Here is a 24,362-nt window from a genome sequence, read left to right on the forward strand (position 1 = left end):
CTTGTAGGAGGAGTTTTTATTCTCCTCTGACTGACCTATGAGGCTGCATGACTCCCGACCCTCTGTCTGCACAGTGCCGATTGGCCCTGTGCTGGTCACATGCACCCTCTAAAAAACTCTCTAGCAATACACACAAAACTGAGCATTTGCAGCTTGCCCCCAAGGCTCTGTACTATCAGGAGATGGATTGGGGACAGTGGAAGAAGGGGAGGATCAGAGAAGACAGGACCAAGCAGCCTTTTTACACAATGCAGAGGATTAACCCATAAGGTTCCACCCTGAGTATAACAGGCATGCTTTACTGTATATACAGACTGATTTTACTGTTGTAAGTTTAGTAACAATTTAATTTATGTATTTTATATTTTCCTGGAGTTCATCTTCAAATAAAACACTTGGTTCTCTGTAGGATTGTTCCTTTAAGTGGTTTGTAAAAAAAAAAAAAACATACCAAACATAACCCATCAGAGTAAAGCAGAACACGGGCTGTGACACTTACTATATAAGGAGCGTGGCTTTATTTGATAGTTTATACGATAGTCACAATAAAAAGTGAAGAATGTATAATGTGCCAAAACAAGGCAACACAGTATCCACTTCTCTATAAACACTTGTCAGACTCCGAAAAATGATTAGAAATTCAGTGTAAAGTAGTGATTTATGGTTCTGGAGTTCAAAGAGGGGATTTACTGCCTGCATGCTGCTGGGGAGAGAAGAACAAAGGAGGGGAAAATAAATGCATGTATTTAAGTACATAAGACAGGGCCAGAAAGACCTAACAATGGACCCAAGATGTCCTCATGTGAGTCATTAGTTCACATATCTCTGTATATAACTGGGCTCATGTTTTATCTGCGTGCAGCAAAGAAGTGTGCAGGCAATGTCTTTTTTTTTTTTTTTACAGTATATGGTAATTACTCTTTGAAGGTTTTCTAGCGGAGTACCTATTTGCCCATTAGGCTTATATACAGGGCGGGCCCCTTTAACTCCTTTTCCCACAATATGTGAGAAAGGGTCCCCCAAGGAGGATTGGGATTTTAAGGGCAACTAAGTAATTGTACAAAACCAAGTATTGATTTATAACAAATTGTAATTTATTAAATATTATAAAAAGCCAATATCTGCATAGAAATTGTGATTTGACTATTTAAGAACAACATCAGAATGTACAACAAACGATGCGTTTTAGGAACTTGTCCTTTCCTCAGGGGCGGTTCCTTGTGGAAGACAATGGGGGTTATTTATGAAAGGCAAATCCACATTGCACTGCAAGTGCACTTGGAAGTGTAGTCACTCTAAATCTAAGGGGTAGATCTGAAATGAGTGGAAGCTCTGGTGATTTTATCATCCAATCACGTGCAAGCTAAAATGCTGTTTTTTTATTTTCCTTGCATAAGTTGAGGAAGTAGCTGTTAAGTAGTAGTCAAGCCAGAAAATACAGGTAGAAAATGACCGTGTGTGAACAATTAAAGTAGTCAGAATGCATGATGGACACCAATGCTGGTGCTTAAAATCTCTTAAGCAGTATATCAGGAAGACCAGACATCGGGAAGCAATGATGTGAATTTTTTTACCAAAAATATGTAGAAGAATATATATTGGCCTAAATTGATGAAGACTTTTTTTTATTTTTTATTTGGGGATATTTATTATAGCAAAAAAAAGTAAAATATATTTGGGGTTATTTACAAACGGGAAATCCACACGTGCAAGCTAAAATGCTGTTTTTTTATTTTCCTTGCATGTCCCCCTCGATTCTACAGTGACTGCACTTCCAAGTACACTTGCAGTGCAAAGTGGATTTTCCTTTAGTAAATAACCCCCATTGCTTTTTTTCTCAAAATTGTCGCTCTTCTTTTGTTTATTGTGCAAAAAAAAATAAAAAATGCAGAGGTGATCAAATATCACCAAAGGAAAGCTCTATTTGTGGGGAAAAAATGGACACAAATTTCATTTGAGTACAGTGTTGAACGACTGCGTAATTGTCATTTAAAGCGACGCAGTGCCAAATTGTAAAAAGTGCTCTGGTCAGGAAGGGGGTAAAATCTTCTGGGGCTGAAGTGGTTAAAGGCTAAGTTCACCCAGAGGGTGAACTTAATTTGCAACCTCTATTTCCCTCTGTGGGTGGTGCTCCACCTGTTGGACCCCAACATGTCCCTGGTGAGGTCCCTTTGGAGAGAGGTTCTCTAGGGTTATTAGGACCAAACAGTTGGGGTTTTCCCAAACCCATACAGGGCACCAAAAGGCAGGGAGAAAGAGGAGAGGAACCAGAGGAGGGAGGAAAATCAGAACAGCAAAAAAGGCCCAGGATGTAGTAGGTAAAGGGATCTTCAATCTGAGCTATAAACCCTTACTAACATCTGAACAATTAATCTTGGATAAAGGGTTAAAGTTTGTGCCTCCAACTAGTCTGAATAAATTTCAGACGTACATGGACGTTCACAAGTTTGTAAGGAAACTTAATATAAAAAGATATATGGTTGGCTGTTCCACTAAAAACATAGGGGATAATTTCAATATTTCAACCCCACAGGTGGCTCATTTGGGTCTAGCAAACGCGTCACTTTTTAACCCTCCAGGTATACTTCCACCTGCCCTACGAGTATTTAGAGACTTAGTATTAAAAGACTTATACTCATTGGAAGTCAAAAAAACTAGGATGAATAAAAACCAACAAGAAGGCTTGGATTCATTGTGCAATAGGAAGGACTTGGTCATCAGACCAGCCGATAAGGGCGGCGCAATAGTGGTTTTAGACCGCGTGGATTACCTATCGAAAATGAGCAGGATTTTGGGCGACACCGACACCTATGTTGTCTTGCCCTCCGACCCCAAGACACAATACAAAAAGGAACTTGAAAGAATAGTTGCTGTAGGTCGTGAGACCGGGATTTTGAATGTTAAGGAGAGTCTATTTTTGATCCCACAAACCCTGCGTACCCCTATTTTGTATTATTTGCCCAAATTACACAAGAACCCTATCTGCCCCCCGGGACGACCCATAGTTAGTGGGATAGATTCTGTCACGTCCCGGGTGGGCAGATATATAGATTTTTATTTACAACCGTTAGTTAGGGATACGCCTTCTTATGTTAAGGACTCAAGGCATATTATTAACATGTTGGGAGCCATTTCAGCCAAATCTGGCATCTGGCTGGTTACAGCTGATGTTACATCACTGTATACCATCATCCCACATCATTTGGGATTTGAAGCAGTTCAATCTTATTTAAATAGATATTCTGGCCTGTCTGGTGAACAAATTACTTTTATTATGCGTTTATTAGAATTTGCGGCCTCACATAATTATTTTTGGTTTGGTAAACAATTTTACAGGCAAGTTAAGGGTGTCGCCATGGGGGCCAAGTATGCCCCCAGTCTGGCGAATATTTTTATGGCCCGTTGGGAGGAGGACGTCATCTATGCCAAAAATGTACCACAAATAGTCCTATGGGCTAGGTACATTGATGACGTCCTCCTCCTATGGGACGGTAATAGTCATGATTTGAATGTGTTCCTGGATTCTTTGAACATGAACGAGAGGGGCATACGACTTAATTATGTGACTAGCCAATCTATGATTCATTTCTTGGACCTTGTCATTACCGTGAAGGATGAACGTTTTGTTACTTCTACGTTTTTCAAGGATACATATAGGAATTCCTTCATCCCCACTGACAGCTGTCACCATACCCCTTGGCTTAATTCAATCCCGAAGAGCCAATATATACGACTGAGACGGAATTGCTCAGAAGTTGGGGAATTCCTGTCTCAGGCAGAGACTCTTACTGCAAGGTTCCTCGAGAAGGGTTACCAGCCAGATTTTTTTATCTGACACTATTAAGATGGTGACCAGTATGAACAGACAGGAACTACTTATTGAGAAAGGCCCACGAGCTGACAATGTCCAAGGGTTTGTTCCCTTTGTGACTACTTATTCTATTCAACAAAAGAAGATCAAACAACTTGTTAATAAGCATTGGCACATTGTCAGCAGTGATGCGGTATTAAAAAAGATAGTTCCAGAGAGACCGAGAATAGTCTTCAGAAGTGCCTCATCACTGCGGAACCGACTGGCCCCTAATGTCATTGATCCACCACAGAAGAGTAAAGGTTTTTTTGATCAGTTGACTGGCTTCTATAAATGTGGAAGATGTAGGGTCTGCTCCCTAAATTCTTGCCCACGCAGACGTACTACCTCTTTTGTTGGTACAGTTACGGGGCGGAATCATGTTATAAAACCTTGTATCACATGTTCCACTACGGGGGTGGTTTATTTGCTCCAGTGCCCATGTGGGTTACAGTATGTGGGTCGGACCAAGCGCCCACTACAGGTGCGCCTGAACGAACACATAACCAATATTTTGATAGGGTTCCCTAAGCCCTCTGTGTCCAAGCATTACCTGGTTGCCCATAATAAAGATCCGTCAAATACGCTATTTTTGGGAATAGATAAATTTCAGCCCCATTGGCGTGGTAGCCTTTTGGTGAGAGGGATCTCAAGACTTGAAATGTCTTGGATCCATTGTTTAAAATCTTATATTCCATATGGATTGAACATCGATACCGATATTAACGCCTTTATTGATAATTCCTGAACCTGCTCTTTCTATTCTAATATATAGTGTAGTATTCTCATTTATTATTACCATTTTTATTTAGAGTATTATTGTACAAGTTATGGGTATATTTGTATATTTAACATATATTTTTTATTTTTAGTGTTCCTTCGTGTAAACCTGCTCTGAGATGCTGATTAGGCCCAAAATATTACTAACCAAGTATATAATTGAATTGGGGTGGTAATTATTTATTAATTATTTTCTATTTAAATTTTGGATTATATATTAATTATGGGCACATTCTTTGTAAGATGGGCACATCATTAACTTATTTTCTATTTCTCTTTTGGTTTATTCCTATTTTTATTTTGGTTTATACCCATCAACTATGGGTATATGCTTGTAATGGTTTGTTGTATTGACAACTTTCCCTTTCAGTTATATTAATTCTCACATAATTAATATATATATTTTTTAGGTATACACATTCACTTAATTAATTTAGGGCTTTTACACATATTTTTTTGCACTGCATACACTTTTTTTTGCTCTATACACATATTTCTGATTTTATATATGTTCGACATTTATATGTCTTATATATTATCGTTTTTATATGTTTTTGTGATGTGTACTCCTATCATATGCACATCTCCGTAGTAATTTTCAGGTTTCATCACTATATACTTATATGTATATTTTTTATTGTCTTGTTGACATATACATGTATGTAGTTTTTATTTATATATCGGAACTCATATCCCCACTTGCGATCTGGTTTTTCCAATATCGCATTTATGGTGGAAGTTTCCGGGACTATCACTTAGTACCACTACTATTGCTAACCTTTGCCATCAGGTACGGATCTGCAATACCCTTTTTTTCTTCCTTTTTTCCTTTTCCCCTTTCATTATATGGGAATATTAGTTACTTTTGCCATCAGTTAAGATGGCATCGGAGGCCGGATCTCACATCTCAGAACGAGGTCCGGGCATAAAAGGTGGTGCGTTGCTGCGTTGCCCGTTCCCCATTGACAACGTCATCTATGACGAAACGCGTCTGGGAAGGTACGCAGTGACGCCACCACGCTCTACGAGGGGAGGACGGGACGCTTGTTTGAATGTCGGCCGGCGTTGTTTAGCTCTGTTTCGATGCTGACACAAAGTTATTTTATGTAAGTGTGATACTTTTATTTTAATAAACTATCCGAACGGTTTTACACTATGGAGGCATCTCTTTTTCTTTGATGTTGTTACCGGTGATACACGTGACGATTGACCATTGAAGCTCTAAAGGCTGGGGTATTGCCATATACCTACGTTAAGGGGTATCTGGATGCAAGAACCTTGATTTGATGTCCTACCACTCTGCTTCGGATTAATACCAATAAGGCTGTTACTGTTTTTATATCTGGTAAGCGCATCACTTATCTGGTGACGGGCACAGATCTACAGTTGTGTGTGGACTCACGGTGGTGACTTGCTAATCTCTGCTACATTGGAACATTTTATTGGACTTTAATTTTTTTTATTTTTTCCCAAAAATTGTTTTTATTTCACATTGATTATATGTTTCCTACTCAAATATTTTTTTGTGATTGTTATATGCACGATAAGTGATCGCTTTTGGCAAACAGACATTTACCCTGTAAGAATGCCATTTAACCCTTCATTCACCTTTATCTATGCAGTTAGTTTAAGCACATAGTGCTACTGGCGCAGCTCTCCACATTTTCTTTCATTTATTTCAGTGCTTGTATCCCATTCAGAGCTGCTGCCTATAGTTTATGTTTATTATTTTTCTATCTTTTAGTTATAATTAATTTGTATATTTCTCTCATGTAATTTTCTCCTGAGCGCAGTTTATTTATTCTAAGTTCACCTTTGTTCGCCTTTTTTTCTAAATTCCAGCTCCCCTATGTACCAATTTAGCATTAATGTACTTCTTTTGCAAAAATAAAAAAAACTTTCCATTTATTCTACATACACTTAACTCACTGTCCTCATGGCTGTTTGAAAACACTGCTCCAATACATCTGCCTTACTTCCTGGACAGACTTTAGGTCATGACACAGGAAGGAGTTGACCTACTGATCTCATTAGCACACACCCTGCATCATCTACCCTCTGCTGGTCAACTCTTTCCTGTGTCATGACCTAAAGTCTGTCCAGGAAGTAAAATAGTAAAGTTGAAATTTGTTACTGTTGTACTTAGAGATGCGGATACATCCGAATTTCCAAATAACGAACATCTGGTTTGAATTTCACTTTAGAATGAATGAGCCACACATGTCTAGTTCTCATGTCCTTGGGCTTTGGATCCCTCCAGCTGTTCATATATGTTACCAGAAGACTGGACTTAGCTGAGGACACTGTTTATGAGGATAAGCACAATATATTGTTTGCATTCTGAACTGTTTTAATGAAGTATTGACCTCAGCTAGCACTCTGTTGTTATAGAGAGTGTCTTATAGATACTATGCTAGGCAGCCATGTTACCCTCATTGAGTCACTGCTGTGAAGAGTCCAAGCTTTCATGATCTTGTTTGTAATATTCTGCAGTGTATGCATGCTCTTTGCCATTGTGTCTCTCTTTAGCATTATGATTCTAACTTGCACCTGTTTAGTAAACCGAAAGTTACAGTTATGCCACATACACACGATTGGAATTATGGTCAGAAAAAGGTCTGATGGTTTTCCCGATGGAATGCCAATGGAATTCCACTCAAGCTGTCTTGCCTACACACAGTCACACCAAATTCCAATTGTTTAGAACGTGGTGACGTACAACACGTATGACGGGACTAGAAAAAGGAAGTTCAATAGCCAGTAGCCAATAGCTTCTGTCTCGTAGTTGAATCTGAGCATGCGTGAGTTTTTGCGTGTTGGAATTGCATACACACGATCGCAGATTTCCGACAGAAAATTTTTCCATCAGGAAAATGGAGAATATGCTCTCAAATTTTTGCTGGCGGGAATTCGGCCAGCTAAATTCCGATGCACGGTCACATTTTCCGATGAAAAGCTATCATCTGTGTTTTGCTGGCTGAAATTCTGATCACGTGTACGCGGCATCACTCTCTGTCTGATCATTCGGCCTGTTACCCATTCTGTTACAGTTTTAGTGCATTTTGAAAGATAACGCTAGTCCCATTTGAGGAACAGTTAAAAGGGTCAGCCCACTCAAAAGTGACATTTTTAGTTATATAAAGCCACTGGTTTCCTTATACATATGTTTAATGATCTTTAACAGAAACATACACCTGTCACAGAGTTAAGGTACACTATATTACCAAAAGTATTGGGACACTTGCATTTGCACGCACATTAACTTTAATGGCATCCCAGTGTTAGTCCGTAGGGTTCAATATTGAGTTGACCCACCCTTTGCAGCTATAACAGCTTCAACTCTTCTGGGAAGGCTGTCCACAAGGTTTAGGAGTGTGTCTATGGGAATGTTTGTGATGTTGGATGTGAAGGCCTTGCTCGCAGTCTCTGCTCTAATTCATCCCAAAGGTGCTCTGTCGAGTTGAGGTCAGGACTCTGTGTAGGCCAGTCAAGTTCCTCCACCCCAAACTTGCTCATTCATGTCTTTATGGACCTTGTGCACGAGTCCAAAAAATTTGGTGGATGGAGGATTATGGTGCGGGGTTGTTTTTCAGGGGTTGGGCTTGGCCCCTTAGTTCCAGTGAAGGGAACTCTTAAGGCATTAGCATACCAAGACATTTTGGACAATTTAATGCTCCCAACTTTGTGGGAACTGTTTGGGAATGGCCCCTTCCTGTTCCAACATGACTGTGCACCAGTGTACAAAGCAAGGTTCATAAAGACATGGATGAGCGAGTTTGGGGTGGAGGAAATGTAAAAAAAAACTAAGCTACTTTAAATACACCCCTAAAAGAAAACATGCCCTTGTAACAAAATGGAGCAATTGCTTTCAAGCAAATTTAAACCCATGCAGCTCAATTAAAAGTTTCTGAATCTTTACTAAAAGTTTTTTTACTTTTGCGAAGTTTCAGTAGTTTTGTGGCCAAATCAATTTAGACAAAGTCCCTCCATTCATCCCTAGTTGCTAGTTGTTACCCTATAACAGGACGTGCCATTAACAAGGACCTTTGTAATATCATAGCCCTGGCTTGTCAGCCCCTATATACCACTCAGCAGCCCATCATGACTTCTGTGCAACTCATATTTCTCTATCTGTAGGTGACTTATGGAGAGAGCACAAGGAGTGAGGAGAAGAGGACTCTTCGTTAGTCATGCCAACAACAAGAGAAGAAGGTACCGTAACTGGGTGTCGGGGGGAGGTGTTAAGAGCAGGGAAAATTGAGGAGAGCATTCGAATTGGTGCTTGGAAAGGATCCTGAGCAGTACATGCAGGGGTGAGAGAGGCAGAGGGGGAGCAGTATGCCATGCAGGGAAAGCTTTGCGGACCCCTCCGCCGAGGACCTGAGCCAGAGGAAGGTGCACTCAAAAAGTATGCCAGCATTGCTGAGGGTCTAAGGGTCAGTGCAGCCTAACCCTCATCCACCTCCATCTTGCCTGAAGGAGCTACCATCTGAGGACAGACTGAACCCAGAAGGACATCCTTGAGGCATCAGAGTTTTTTTTTTCAAATTATTATTATGTTTTTTTTATTTTATTTTGCTGCCTCCTTCCTTTTTCCTTCTATTTCCCTTCTTGAAGGGGAGAGGGAAGGAGGAAAAGGTCTGTGTCTTAAACAGAGGACAATGCAAGTTATACGTATGCTCGAAATACATTGGCATTTAAATCCAATATTGAATTAAATAATAATTTGCAAGCTACATGCTTAAAGAAGGTGTGATTTAATGGTAATATATGTGTAATTTGATATATTGTATACTGTATTGTCTTTCTATTTGAAATTGCAATAAAAAATGATTACTCTATATATATAAAAAAAATCGGAGTGGCGAGCTGCCTTTAGATTCTGCTACTTTGTGAAGATACCTTTATTGCCTTTTGGATTATAAACACCTTCTTGTCTGAGTTGAGTGCTCTATTATAGAGTTTAAAGGGCCTAATGCTGGTAGGATGTGTATGAATTCCCCCTGGCCAGTGGTTAGTTAGGGTCTAAAGATAGCAGTTTGGCCCGGTAGCTAGCCGTATATCTCTCACTCTGGTTTGGGGAAATATTTGCTGTTATTTACATTTGCAATGTTGTTCTCTACTGACCCAGTGCATTTTGGCAAGGCTTTTCACTGTCAATAAATGAGAATGAACACCAACACCATTTACCACATTGCGCTATTGTATTAATCATTGTTATGGACCACTGCATTATATCAGTCCTGTTGACTACCTCTTTTCTGGCACTCTATGACACAAAGTGTGTTAATAGCACAATCACTAGGTGATTATACTGTATATATATATATATATATATATATATATATATATATTCACCACCAACTTTATTAGGTACACCTTGCTAGTTCTGGGTTGGTCCCCCTTTTGCCTTCAGAAATGCCTTAATTCTTCGTGATATAGATTCAACAAGGTGTTGGAAACATTCCTCAGAGATTTTGGTCCATAGTGGCATGATAGCATCACACAGTTGCTGCAGATTTGTCATCTGCACATCCATGATGCAAATCTCCTGTTCCACTAGATCCCAAAGGTGCTCGATCGGATTGAGATCTGGTGACTGTGGAGACCATTTGAGTACAGTGAACTCATTTTCATATTCAAGAAACCACTGGTGAGGTGATTTGAGCTTTGTGACATGGTGCATTAGTCTGCTGGAAGGAGCTATCAGAAGATGGGTGCACTGTAGTCATAAAGGGATGGACATGGTCACCAACAATACTCAGGTAGGTCATGGTGTCTAAACGATGCTCAATTGGTACTAAGGGGCCCAAAGTGTGCCAAGAAAATATCCTCCACATGATTACACCACCACCACCACCACCAGCCTGAACGGTTGGTACAAGGCAGGATGGATCCATGCTTTCATGTTTTTTTATGCCAAATTCTGACCCTACCGTCTGAATGTCGCATCTGAAATTGAGACTCATCAGACCAGACAATGTTTGCAGTCTCAAGGCACACCGATATGCTGTAAGATTGTTATTGGATTTCAATACACTTTACACTTTTTTTGGGCTTGGTTTCTATGTTCCCCATATTGCTTTTAACATTGTGATCACTATTTTTACTCTTACTTTAATTTTGTATGCTGGTTTTATGCAAATAAACAGCCAACTTGTTTTTTGACCTACAACATAGGAAGCCGTTGTTCCTTTTTTTTTACAAACTACCCGCTCGGTGAGCCTTTTTAACACCATTTGGCGACTCATTGTTTGGTGGCTACCTCCTCACCCTCGGATTTTATCGAGAGTGGACTAGAGTTCCTGAGGACATCGCAGATTGTTCCCTATCGGTTAAAGGACCATCTGTGACCTGCCACATTGTTCCTGCAAGATCGAGGATTTATCTGTTCATGCTCGGTTGACCTGGTGTTGCCCACACGCAGGTCCATTGGCTCTGGTAAGAGTAGCCACCTTTAATATACCTGTTTGATGTCACTGTCTTCAGATGCCCATCAGAGCATCCTCTGTTTTTCCATTATTATTATCTATTATTATGAACCACTGTATCTGTGATTGACTCATCGATCTATGTGACTGATTTATTTTTATATTTAGTCTTCACTGACTTGTTTTTTGTTTTTCATCTGTTTAGGTGTTGGTTATTTCATCACTGTGTTTATTATGAGCACATTTTTTGTATTTTTTACAGTATATTAGCACTGTTCTAATTGCTAACGCTACATTGTTAATTTTCCTCTATATATGAATTTTATTTTTGAACATTCGTGTGGAGCAGCTGTCCTACGTTTTTCTTTCCACAGGTTAGCGCAATCATTTTTTTCACATTCCACAATACACTTTAACAGGTTGAGCATATGTTTTACGTTTAGATTTTTTTTTTTAGTTCTGAAAAACCCTACAGCTTAACCACTTAAGGACAGCCTCCTGCACATATACGTTGGCAGAATGGCACGGCTGGGCACAAGCACGTACCGGTACTTTGCTCTTTAAGTGCCCAGCCGTGGGTCCTGAGCTCCGTGACCCGGTCCTGAGCTCCGTGACCATGGCCCTGGGGCCAGCGGACCCGATCGCTGCTGGTGTCCCGCGATCGGGTCACAGAGCTGAAGAACAACGAGAGGTCTGTGTAAACAAACCTCTCCCCGTGCTTCCTACTAGGGCTGTCACCGATCATTTTTTCCCTGTTATAGGAAAAGACGATCAGTGACGTCACATGCCAGGCCACGCCCCCTACAATAAAAAAATAAACACATAACATCATACATAACCCCTCCTCGCCCCCTAGTGGTTAACTCCTTCACTGCCAAAGTCATTTACACAGGAATTAGTGCATTTAAATAGCACTGATTGCTGTTTAAATGACAATGGTCCCAAAAATGTGTCAAAAATGTCCGATGTGTTCGCCATAATGTCACAGTCACAATAAAAATCGCTGATCGCTGCCATTACTAGTAAAAAAAAAAAAAAAAAAAAAAAATATTAATAAAAATGCTATAAAACTATCTCCTATTTTGTAAACGCTATAACTTTTGCGCAAACCAATCAATAATCACTAATTGCGATTTTTTTTTACCAAAAATATGTAGAAGAATACGTATCGGCCTAAACTGAGGAAAAAAAAATATTTTTGGGGGGATATTTATTATAGCAAAAAGTAAAAAATATTGAATTTTTTTCAAAATTGTCGCTCTATTTTTGTTTATAGCGCAAAAAATAAAAACCACAGAGGTGATCAAATACCACCAAAAGAAAGCTCTATTTGTGGGGAAAAAAGGACGCCAATTTTGTTTGGGAGCCACGTCGCACCACCGCGCAATTGTCAGTTAAAGCGACGCAGTGCCGAATCGCAAAAAGGGGCTTGGTCCTTTGGCTGCAAATTGGTCCGGGGCTTAAGTGGTTAAGAACAATGGTATGGGAACTAGAGCATGTGAATTCTCTAAAAAAAATAAAAAATTCCAATCCTAACTACTAGGAGCCTATTGGTGGCTGTAGGCAACACAGACAGCTCTCACGTAGCACATGCTGATGAACGTGACAGTGTAGCAACCATACATTACCTAATCCTGTGCAGTAACTCCAAGTTTTCCATCTATCCTATGAAAGAGGGGGATGACTCACCCAGAATTCACTGCTCATAAACCTTCTGCAAAACATGTTTTCAAATGAATAGAAGCCAAAGTACTTTTAAAAAAAAAAAAGTAGTTACAAAAATGATGTTTATAGTGTACACTGCACAGGCAATGTGATTGAAGAAAAAATTACATTTGCATAAAATTTCACTTATGATCTGCTCTACATAGAAGGATGATTTCATATTTCTCTGACATCCAGAGGAAAAACTGCCATGGAAATTTCTTCCTATTAAGTTCAATTAAATAAGCGCTTAGCCTCTTAGGCATACAGTATTTGAGTAGAAATGTTTTGTCAGAAAAGCTTAAATGTAATTCTCTCTCCTAGCGGAGACAGAACAAGCCTTTTCTGCCTCACACCTAGAGAGCTGCATGTCGTTTTGGGGTTTCTACCGCAATCATTTAAATCCACATATGTAGAAATGAGGAGGTGCATAGCAAAAGAAAAAAAAAAGAAAGCAACATCACTGTTAAGTGCAAAGGTTTCAGAGCAAGGAATTCATGATGTTGTATGCAGGAATCACATCAGGGCCATGTCACATCTACATGGGTATTTTGACTTTGAGCAAGTAGAAAAAAGTGTTCTTTCATGCCTTAATCCCTAGTAGTATTAAATCCTCAGCATTTTTTCATTTTTTTTCTTTGAATCCTTTATTTAAATTTATGCATCAAAGTAAGGATAATATGAATGGGTACATAGAGGCCATGAAAAACAATCATCAGCGGAACAGAAAATTGTGCTGGAAAATAAATTAGCCACTAGCACAATACAGATATATTTCCTAACTTGAACTACCGTTGAGATAAAAGGTGTGGAACCTCATTGAATCCCTTTAAACATACATCTTGAGGTAGCGCCTAGTGAGAAAACAAAACAAGTTCAAGGAGCACAAGAATCAGAATATCTGCACATATACATGATGTGCACGTACACCAAAAACCTTTTTTATTTTTTTAGAAAATATTTTCAAAAAGGGGAGAGAAGCACCATAGGGTAACAAAGATATGGCCCCAGCTCCCACCTATAACTGGCCTTCACAGCAAGGAACACATGGAAGGGCAAACACATTAAAGACAAAACCAGAGAAAATTCCCAGCTCAATTCACCAACCAGTCTGTTTGCCAACCGAATTAACCTGTCCAACAGTATGCGTTAAAAACAGGGGTTTAGTTAGTACACATTTGCAAACGTATGCGTAAGCTGCAAGGCCTCTTCGTGGCACTCTGTATTGCTTACAGTCCTTACACTACTAAATTTATGAGCGTCTCCACAGTGGGAGCACATGCATTCTAATGGATAGACCTGTTGGACGGGTTAATCCAATGCATATGCAGGTCACCCTTCATCCCAACCATAGGCAGCCAGAGCAGAGAACAGGCACAGGGCCATACACTCATTCTACGCCATACATTAGCAACAGGGGAGGGGGGCTGCTTTCAAAAATGCAGCGCAGTGCACCTGCAGCTTTCCTGGGAGTTAGCTGCACTTTGCCATAGACTTCTACTATATCCCGCGGGTGTGGTGCACTTGCAGAAAGCACACCAAACCCACAGAATAAAATAGTGTGTTTCCCTGGTTTGAGGTCGCGGGCCACATGAGAGGGCTCCAAGGGCCACAGATTGGGCACCACTGTAGTCCCTGCAAGCAAGGGTGACTTTATAGGATGCTGCCACCCTGAAAATCTGGGGCACCAGCTTAAGCAGGAACATAGTCAAGGATTAAAGGATAAAGAAACTGCATATTCTGTAAGTCATTAAATCAGTTTCTGAAAGTGTTTAAAAGACTGAGGGTTTAATATTACTTTAAAGTCTAAGTTCACCTTTTCCATGAAATAGCCTGTGCTGTCAAGGGGCCCCAATGGGTATTAAAAGACTGCGTGACTTTGAAAAATGTCCATTCATTTTATTATCATACTCACTTAGCAATCCCTATGTCCAGCCTTGTTTCTAGAACATGAAAACTATTTTTCCTAAAATCTACCAGTTTTCCCATCCTAGCAAAAAAGCAGGATGTGGTAATTACTAACTGGGAGTTTTTTGACCAGGCTTCCGGGAGTGGGGGGGCCTACAGGTATGATAATAAAAAATGATTAACATTTTACAAAGTAGTGCTATTTTTCAAAACCTACAGGGGCTCCTCGAATGCATAAGCTATTTTATGGAAAAGGTGAACTTTAAGCCCTTTAAGTTGAACTCAAGGCATAGCACTCCTACGTTCCCCTCTCAAGTAATCACTGGGTTAGCTTAAAAATAACTTACCCAAAAGCCCCAGATTCCAACCCAAGCTCACAGTTACATAAACTGTTGGGTCCCGTGTTTTCAATTTTTTGGGGCAAACTTATAAAATCTGCAGGGGATCAAATACGGTACATATTTTCCCCACTGTATTATGTTATATTATATTTTTATTATAGAAATGTATATTTAGTATTTATTATATTTATATCTCTTTTTTAGGTATGAACTCATTAACAATTTATAATGATATTATACAATATGAATGAAGATTTCACATCATCACATGAACTGTGTATATTGTTTTTTCAGCAAGATGGACAATTTCTGGTGTGAATTCGATTTTTGCACAAATAGGGGCGGAGGATTATTATTTTGTGTTTGTATGTTGATGACACTATGTTGAAAGCAACATTTTTTATGTGTACCATTTTATTGATGCATTTTATAGAATGTAAGTATAGAAATCACAAGAAGATGTTTTTCAGATTAACAAAATTACAGTATGTTGGTCCTATGTATAAATAACATTGTAAGATTTTATTTAGGTACCTAGTAGTGCTCCACTATTTGTATTGATGTAATTATTGATGATATAGATACACATCAGAGTGCTGGCTAGCTGCTATTTTATGGGTACTAGTGATGGTGTGGTAGTGCAGGAGAATATAAAGATATATTTTACTTTCCTTATTACAAGGTAATATGTACGTATGCATTATGGAGGAAATTAGTGCTTTAGACACACAACCCCCTTCATGTCATTAACGTCTGAAATGTTGTACATAGTATAGGGCTAACAAGTCAATGGATTGCTTATGGGGGATTTGAATTATCTGGATTTTTTTATATTGTATATACAAGTATCCTTTCACTCTGACTATCCCTATCTATATAATTAAGCCCATGTTGGGTGAAACGCGTTGGAACAGGATGGTGTGCAGGTGGGGACTCTCTGTGTGTTCATGCTGGCTAAGTAAAGTTTGACAATTGACAGCATCGGCGTGTGACCTTGTGCTCAATTAGTGACAACAAAATGGAGTGCAGATGGTTTCCTTTGGTATGCTGCTGATATGAACAGGACCAAAACTTAGAAGGATTAGGAGCGATATGGACCAGTGTTCTTTATCCCTAGATTTGCACAGACAAAAAAAAAATGTTGGCTTTGGATAAGCTTTAACCCCTTTACAACTGCCCAACACAAATGTGGGCAAAAGGGTGGACTTTAACGTACATATACCACACATATGCATTGCTGATTGTGTGCTCACCAGCAGACAGACTGAGCTGTTCAGCTTTCAGTGGTGTTTGCATTTTGAATGGCAATTGCGCGGTCATACAACACTGTACCCAAACAACATTTTTATATTTTTTTTCACACAAATAGAGCTTTCTTTTGGTGGTATTTAATCACTACTGGGTTGTTTATTTGTTGTTAAAGAAATAAAATAGATTGAAGATTAAAAAAATAAAATAAAAAAGGTTTTCATCGTTTGGTATAACATTTTGCAAATAGGTAATTTTTCAACTTCACTGATGTGCACTGATGAGGCTGCACTGATGGGCACTGATAAGGCGGCACTGGTGGGCACTAATGGGTACTGATGAGACGGCACTGATGAGGCTGCACTGATAGGTGGCACTAATGGGCTCTGATAGGCAGCGCTGATGGGCACTGAGGTGGCACTTATAGGTGCCACTGGTGAGCACTGATTGGCAGCACTGGTGGGCACTGATAGGTGGCACTGGTGGGCAATGATAGGAACTGATTAGCAGCACTGGCGGGTACTGCGGCAGGGACTAATGCCCCTGTAACAGTTACCGGCTGTTACGTACCTGGTTGGAGGCCGAAATGCCGAGAGGGCTCCTATTGCGGCTGAGTGCAGTACACCCCTGAAGTTGGGTACAGAGGGTGTAGTGCCCAGAGAAGCACAGGTTGCCAGATGGATTCCGGAGATAAGAGCTGGTGGGCACCTGAAGGACACCAGGTAATGCAGGAAGCACAGCAGAGTTAAAGTCTATAAGAATCCTCGGTAATACTTGGCAAGGTGTGCATAAGGAGCAGTAGTGGAAGACAGGCCAGGGGTCAAACACAGTAGATCCAGCAGGAGGATGAGGCAGGTTGCAGAAACGGGGACAAATCAAAGGTCTGGTATCAGGAAGCAGGCAGGAACAGGTAATTGTAGCGAAGTCCGTAATACTAGCCGGGATCAGGTATAGGAGAAGACAGCAAGTCGGTAAAGCAAGCCAGGGGGTCAAAACCAGAAGAGCAGATCAGACAGGTCAGGAACAAGCCGGGTTACAACAGGAATCCAAATAGTACTTTCACAGAGGTTCAGGAACACAGGAAGACTGACAAACCAGCAACTGCAGACACCAGCAGACTTCCTTATATAGGACCATGTGACCTGCTGGTAGAGATACTGGGTCCTAAAGTCCTTCTCCTGCCAGAGATTCTGGGTCCTAGAGCCCTTCTTCTGCTGTTGGCTCCCTGACAACTGACACTATAGCCAGTTCTCCTACGGCCATTTCCCTGACATCGGCTTTCCGTTTCTCTCACGCTGGTTGTGAGGAGAAAAAAAGCAGATAACTGGCTTCTGTTTACTTCCATGATCAGCTGTCATTGGCTGACAGCTGATCACGTGGTAATGGGCCCACTGTGATTGGCCCTTTACCCTGTTTTGTGATCAGCCGAGTCGACAGGACTCAGCTATTACAGGGCACGTGGCCCACTTGCCCCAGGGGGCGAGCAAGCAGTATGTTAACGGGAGGACGTCTATTGACGCCCTCCTGGCACTGGAAGCCCATGCCGTCATTCAGCTATAGCATGGACAGAAAGTGGTTAAAGGGATGCTGGGGTTAATGGGAAGGGGTTAAAATTAATAGTAAGGGCTTATATAAAGTAATGTTTTTAAGATGCACTTTTTTTTCCTAGGACGCACATTATTTGTGGGTTTTGTTGACACCTTTTCACACATTCATGTGCGACGCTCATGAATAACAGAACGTAACAGAACATGAGGCTATATGCATTATGCAGGCAAAAGCTAAAAGCAGCCTTTGAAAGCTAGGAAAGCTAAAAAAGCAGCACAAATACAAAGCATTAAACTCACGATAAAAAAAAAAAAAAGCTGTAATATCAGCATAACAAAAAAGAGGACTTTATTTCACTGTGTATTTACAACAGTTTGGAAGCTAAATTAAATGCAAAACCGTCTATGTTTATGAGATCTAAATCAAAACAGAAGATGATTTATATGCTGGATCACACTACAAAAAGCACTTGTAACTAAATTCTTAACTTGCTGAAATGAGTAAATGCTAAGAAAAAAAAATGCCAGTGGGACTTAAAGCAAACTTGTTACAAAGCGGGCCAATTGAAAATGAGAATATGATGAAAAATGCTTAAACAGATGTTGCTTACAGGGAAAGCATGTTGTTAAAATGTTCTATAAATCCAGAAATATCAGTAGCTGAAGTTATGTCCAAATTTAGACTTTTATTTTAAAAAGGCTTGACTCCAGCTCTGCTGCTTCTTGTGCCTCATATTTGCTCCTTGTGGGGAGCTACGTCATTATTAGGGTGCTTTGGAAAATATCAGGGGCGGGGCTAAACAAAAGTCAAGATTTGCCCTTAACTTCAGCTGTCTAAGGCCGCGTACACACGGGCGGACTGTTCGCCCAACCTTGTCCGCTGAACAGTGTTTGGGCGGACAGTCCGCTCGTGTGTGGGCTTTCAGCGGACAGTTTCAGCGGACAGTTGGACGGACAAAGTCTTTCGGAAATTCCGAAAAACTGTCCGCTGAAACTGTGTTTGAGCGAACAGTCCGCCCGTGTGTGGGCCTGTCCGCTGTACTTTCGAAATGAGCGGACTGTTCCCGCTCGGAAAGTCCGCCCATTTCGAGCGCGTGTACAGGTAGGCGGGGCCCGCGAAGGAGACGTCGCGGGCTCCGCCGCCTGGAATGGGCTTAAAGGGGAACCCCAACGCCGAAAAAAATCGGCGTGGGGGTTCCCCCAAAGTCCACACCAGACCCTTGTCTGAGCACGCTACCCGGCCGGCCAGGAAAGGGGGGCGAGCGAGCGCGCCCCCCCTCCTGAGCCGTACCAGGCCGCGTGCCCTCAACATGGGGGGGTGCCTTGGGGAAGGGGGGGCCGCGCGGCCCCCCCCACCCCAAAGCACCTTGTCCCCATGTTGATGAGGACAAGGGCCTCTTCCCGACAACCCTGGCCGTTGGTTGTCGGGGTCTGCGGGCGGGGGGCTTATCGGAATCCGGGAGCCCCCTTTAAGAAGGGGGCCCCCGGATACCGGCCCCCCACCCTATGTGAATGAGTATGGGGTACAATGTACCCCTACCCATTCACCTGTGAAATAAAGTACAAAAAAAAACACAACACAGGGAAAAAATATTTTATTGCACAGCTCCGGGGGTCTTCCGTCTTCGGGGGTCTTCTCGCCGGACTCCTCCGCTATCTGTGTGTAGCTCTTTTACTAGCGGAGGAGTCCGGCTTTCTTCCTCCCCGCCGCCGGCCTCTTCTCCCGACTTCGGGGGTCTTGTCCCCCTCTTCGGTTCTTCTGCCGGGCCACCGCGCCTTCTTGTAGCTCTTTTGCAGGCGGTGGCCCGGTCTTCTGTCGCCGCTGCCTTCCGTTCTTCTGTCGCCGCCTTCGGTTCTTCTGCCGGGCCACCGCGCCTTCTTGTAGCTCTTTTACAGGCGGTGGCCCGGTCTTCTGTCGTCGCCGCCGTCGCCGCCGCCGCCTTCCGTTCTTGTTCTTCTTCTTGTTCTTCTTCTTCTTCTTCTCCAGGAGATGTTGACTCGACGAGCTCTCCGGCCGGAATGCCAGAGCCGCGCTGTGCGGTCACTTATATAGTGACAATGGGGCGGTGTCACATGGTATATGTCACATGGGTTGGTCACATGGGTTGATGTCACATGGGGACTATGACATCGTAAGGGGGCGGGGTCACCATGTGACCAACCCATGTGACATATACCATGTGACACCGCCCCATTGTCACTATATAAGTGACCGCACAGCGCGGCTCTGGCATTCCGGCCGGAGAGCTCGTCGAGTCAACATCTCCAGGAGAAGAAGAAGAAGAACAAGAAGAAGAACAAGAACGGAAGGCGGCGGCGGCGGCGACGACAGCGGCGACAGAAGACCGGGCCACCGCCTGTAAAAGAGCTACAAGAAGGCGCGGTGGCCCGGCAGAAGAACCGAAGAGGGGGACAAGACCCCCGAAGTCGGGAGAAGAGGCCGGCGGCGGGGAGGAAGAAAGCCGGACTCCTCCGCTAGTAAAAGAGCTACACACAGATAGCGGAGGAGTCCGGCGAGAAGACCCCCGAAGACGGAAGACCCCCGGAGCTGTGCAATAAAATATTTTTTCCCTGTGTTGTGTTTTTTTTTGTACTTTATTTCACAGGTGAATGGGTAGGGGTACATTGTACCCCATACTCATTCACATAGGGTGGGGGGGCCGGTATCCGGGGGCCCCCTTCTTAAAGGGGGCTCCCGGATTCCGATAAGCCCCCCGCCCGCAGACCCCGACAACCAATGGCCAGGGTTGTCGGGAAGAGGCCCTTGTCCTCATCAACATGGGGACAAGGTGCTTTGGGGTGGGGGGGCCGCGCGGCCCCCCCTTCCCCAAGGCACCCCCCCATGTTGAGGGCACGCGGCCTGGTACGGCTCAGGAGGGGGGGGCGCGCTCGCTCGCCCCCCTTTCCTGGCCGGCCGGGTAGCGTGCTCGGACAAGGGTCTGGTGTGGACTTTGGGGGAACCCCCACGCCGATTTTTTTCGGCGTTGGGGTTCCCCTTTAAGCCCATTCCAGGCGGCGGAGCCCGCGACGTCTCCTTCGCGGGCCCCGCCTACCTGTACACGCGCTCGAAATGGGCGGATTTGCCTCCTCCTTACGTGGGCGAGTCCGTTCATTTCAAAAGTTGAGCGAACTGTTTGCCCAACCTTGTTCGTCAAACAGTCCGCTCGTGTGTGGGCAAGTCCGCTCATGCAAATTTTGAGCGGACTGTTTGACGAAACTGTTTGACGAACAAGGTTGGGCAAACAGTCCGCGCGTGTGTACGCGGCCTTAATCTATGGATAGCTTTGGCATTTTCACTGACTGGGGTTGATTTACTAAAACTGGAGAATGCAAAATCTAGTGAAACTGTGCATGGTAGCCAATCAGCTTCTAACTTCAGTGCGTTTAATTAAGTTTTGACAATAAAACCTGGAATATGATTGGTTTCTTTGCACATCCGTTACAGATTTTGCACTCCCCAATTTTAGTAAATCAATCCCAGTATGTCTTGTGCTCATCATATGTTCAGTTTATGCCATCGCTGAACCCTATTTTAGCAAATGCTAGTTGTGGGGCTGTTATGCTGATCCAGAGGCTTCAATTCTGAGTAACCGACCTGCAATTTTCAGTATTATGCTGAAGTAAGCAAAAATGTTGATTTGGCCATCAGTGAAAGCTCTCCAAAATGTGACCCCCTCAATTTCACTGACATTAAACAATAGCTATATCCTCCAAGAATATTTTGCATTAAGAATACAAGTTTAGATTTTTTAAAGAACATTTTATTTATTAATAGACTTCTTTTTAAAACCGGGGTTTTGTGTCACTGTAAGCTGCTTGAAAAAAAGTGATTTATTCATTTTTTCCTTTATTTGTAGGGTTTTTGTTTAATGGGTGTTTTGAGAGTAGTTCAGTTTATATAATTTAGTTCTGTTGGTATTTGTTTTTTTTTTTTTTATGTGTGTGTGCATTTTATCAACATTTGGGTACTATATTTTTGTATTTAAATTTTTAATGTTACTGTTTATTTTAATTTAACTTTTTTTCACTGTTTTATAATGTGTGAAAAACGGTAAAAAATAACAATAACACCATTAAGGTATAATTTTTGGTAAAAGACCCAAGATAGCTGAAATGAGCTTCTGTAACTTTCTGGAGTCATTTAAAGTCCATTGCACATTTAAAAACAACTAAAAAAAACACCTTCTTTTTCTGATTTTGCTGAAGCTTCGAAGCAATGAAAGCTCTCAGTTTTGCTCATCCCTAATCAGAAGATCTAAAATTCCTCTAAAATCACTATGTGCAAGCCGTGGTGGTAGCCTTCATATTCCTCTAGGTAAGGGTTACCTTTAAAATGCTTACAAAGCCTAAAATAAAACTTTTGCAACTTATCAGTCCTTAAAGTGATACTAAGCACACACACTGTTTGTTTTACATTGTCCCTTCCATTTCTGTATGTGAATGATGGCACTGTAATTTTTTAATAAAATAAACATCTAAGTACCTTTTTCCTAATCGATATACAGCTGTCACATGACCCAGATCTTTCCCATCCTGTTTGCTGGAAGACACAGCTTTTGGAATATAGATTAAAAATAAATAATTAATATCAATACGCCATTTTAAATTGTCATGCAAATATATATTAGAAATCATATATTTATTATTGTTGGCAATAACATGTTGTGGGTGAGTTTCTGTCAGCCACAGGTTGTCACCCCCCTCCAGCCTGTGTCTTAGAATAAGAGAGAGGCGAAGCCTCCCATAAACTACGTGTAATATCCCACCCCCATTATGTAGAGCTGGTTAGTGAGCATGAAGGAGGCTGTCATTTTCCACTGTTGATACACCCACATGTGTGACTCTATAGTCACATGGCCTGCTCAGATGTGATAAGGAGGAAATGCTCTGCATAGAAACTCACTGAAAACTTAACATGCGCAGAGCTGCCAAAACTGCTGTGCAAAATCCCTAGCTGAATTGGGAACATGAACACAAGGGGGAGATAAAGAACAGTAGGATCATCCAGTTTTTTTGCAGAATATAGAAAATGAATCCCAGACTGTGTGAGTATGAACAGCATGGGATACACCATTTTTTGATAGTTTTTTTATGATGTGGGTTTATACTTTAAAAGTACTGGTTGAAATAGTTTTCTTTTAACAATCTTATTTTTCTTTATTTTCACCTTTTGCTAGTAACACAGTTACAGTCCTAGGGTGACAACGCTCACGCTCCCTTCCCTTTCAGGAAAACAGAAACAAGATAGGGCTATGGAACCACACCCATTTATTATTATTCATCATATGGATGGGCTAAGTCATGTAGTGCTCAAAAAAAATCTAACTGTTGACAGTAAAACTTATCAAACTGCTATATCTAAAACACTTTTAGTGGTATATTTAACTGACCAAAAGGGACCAATTAAGAACAGTTAATTGTTAGGGTTTGTGACAGGAGTCACTTTGGGTGGGTGGCCCGTGGAACCCAGCTTACCTTAGAGAGGTCAGGAAACTCCTTGTCCAGCTCCCCAGGCTCCATTTGTGTGTAAGTTCCTATGTATGTCTATTAGGGACACAGGATGACCGAGAAGCCACACTTCTTTCAGCCGGGCCTATGGGGTTAATGCTTGTCACTAACGCTACCCCACCCTCTTTACTATGTGTATAATGCATGTTTCAAGCATGAAGACCAGAGGTAAAGTACGAAATGGGGAAAATTTCCTCATGTGTCCTTTCCAGTGACAAAGTTGGCTGCATGCCCAGTTCTTGTTTATAAGATTTGTTGAAATGTTTGAATGTACCTGTGTCTCGCTTGTGTTATTGGATGTAAAGTTTACCCTGCCCTGTGTCTCTGTGACAACATGGAGGGGGGATTGTCTCCAGGGATATATACTTGAGTTACAGTGAGTTACAGTGAGTTACGGCTAGTGACTGGGTAGGCTAAGGGATCTTGGATCCTGCTGGTACCGGACAAGGGAAGCATATAAGGCGGACATACTCCTCAGGAGTAAGGGGGTCCATCACAGGGTTTACATTAAATGAGAGATGTTATTTGAATACAAAGTAGAACAAATTAATTGTATATTTCTTTTTCTATTTGGACTTAATATACTATTGTAACGTTCAGTCCTTGTCATTTATCAGTTGTGACATAAGTAGGTATTTGCTGCTACAGGGCTAATTCCTGGAATACATAACCATGTGGATATACAGTTTTGTATGCAGGAGCCAGTTAATTTTGGCAATTTTGATTTAGCTGTAAAGTGATCAATGTAGTTGCTGGTCGAATTTAACCAAACCAGAAACTCTAAACATACCTCTAAAAACGACTTAGGCAACATTTTTGTTTCTCTATTGGGTATAAATCAACTTTTCTTTTTTTAGAGGGTGTATTTTGTGGGCACAGGGTGTATTTGGGGTAGGTTAGTTTTTTGTTTAATTTAGTGTTTTGTTTTTTACTCTTTTTTTTGTGCTTATTTGATAACTGTGTATTTTTCTCTACATTTTTTTATTTGTTTGTTTTGTTTTTTTAACTTCTGGGATAAAATTGCAAAATAGGGGTGTGTTTTTGC

The 24,362-nt window shown here is 41.6% G+C and overlaps 1 long non-coding RNA gene across 1 annotated transcript in view; it reads right to left on the reverse strand.

Annotated features, from left to right (window-relative positions):
* LOC143934850 (uncharacterized) overlaps positions 1-17,515 on the reverse strand; it is an 84,277-nt gene extending 66,762 nt beyond the window's left edge. Inside the window, exon 1 of the long non-coding RNA XR_013263384.1 lies at positions 16,833-17,515. This is a non-coding gene — a long non-coding RNA (uncharacterized LOC143934850). The remainder of the gene's footprint in view (positions 1-16,832) is intronic.
* Positions 17,516-24,362: the final 6,847 nt, after the last annotated feature.

The sequence above is a fragment of the Lithobates pipiens genome, unplaced genomic scaffold, assembly GCF_037356315.1.
Source record: "Lithobates pipiens isolate NorthernLeopardFrog02 unplaced genomic scaffold, aLitPip1_a1.2 Scaffold_28, whole genome shotgun sequence".
NCBI classification, from domain to species: Eukaryota; Metazoa; Chordata; class Amphibia; order Anura; family Ranidae; genus Lithobates; species Lithobates pipiens.